We start from the raw sequence: 1,168 nt of genomic DNA, 5'->3' as shown, positions 1-1,168 counted from the left end.
AAATAAGGGATGAGATTTAAGATGAAAATGCTTGTCTTAAAAAAAAAAAAAAAAAAAAAAAAAAAAGAGGGAGGTGGCTGGAGAGTTGGTTGGTGGTGTGCGTGCTTTTGCAGGTTCTGCAGAGGGCCCGCATTTCTTCAGCAGTAGTTGCAGGGGATCCAATTCTGTCTCTTGGTTTCCATGGATACCTGCATACATGTGGCACACACACACTCAAATTTTTCTTTTCTAAATCCTAGAAATACTATAGAATAGGCCCCTTTACACTAGGTATGTTGGTAGTAGTAACTAAGACAGTGGCATGCATGCCCACCAGAGATGGCTGGGTAAGGTGTAACCTGGCAAGCTTCTTTCAAATCTTTGGTGTGAGCGCTGGGACACACCGGCCAGGGCACACTGTGACAGTGAGAGGACAGCTTTCAGCTGTCATTGTTGAGACCGTCCGGCACTATCACAAGCTGGCTAAGCAAGGAGCTTCCAGACAGTTGTGGCTCTGCTCTCTCTCCTCAGGAGTGCTGGGGATGACAACTATCCGTAGCATCCAGCTCTCTCTCTCTCTCTCTCTCTCTCTCTCTCGGGCTCCAGGGATAAACTCAGCATTACTCTTGCCTTTTTACCCGCTGAGCTGTTTTCCAGGTTCCTTGTTTCTGGGTTTAAAAGCCAATTAGAACTAAAGTAAGGATGGGAAAGGCATTAAAGATGTAAGAACCCCCAAAGAAAAAGAGTAAATGAGACAGATGTGGCAAGTTGGAAAGAACACTAGGGTTGACACGAGGCCATGAAACTTTAGATGCATCGGCATGGTCAGATGCACAATATCAGAGGAACTGAACCAAAACCAAGTTCAGCCAGAATGAAAAGACAAAGCATGCCATTTTCCTGTAGAGCCAAGAGTAATTATCATAACCAACCACAGAAGTTAAGAGGGCTAATGCAAGGCACAAGGTTAACACCAAGCAATGTGACCCATGGCTCCTAAGTAGCACAGCACAAAGCTGTCTGTTGTAACTGCTCACCAAGATGGACTGGCTCTTGCCATAAAGCCCAGGGTAGCTTTGAACTCCCTGGTCCTGTCTAACCTAGACAGGACCAGAGTACTTAGGCTAGCATCACACCCAGTCTCTACCTGTAGCCATTTGGCTACTTTATGGGCTCCTTTTTTTTTTTT

Source organism: Mus caroli, chromosome 4 (assembly GCF_900094665.2).
Source record: "Mus caroli chromosome 4, CAROLI_EIJ_v1.1, whole genome shotgun sequence".
In the NCBI taxonomy this organism is placed as follows: Eukaryota; Metazoa; Chordata; class Mammalia; order Rodentia; family Muridae; genus Mus; species Mus caroli.
This window is presented reverse-complemented; position numbering follows the sequence as displayed.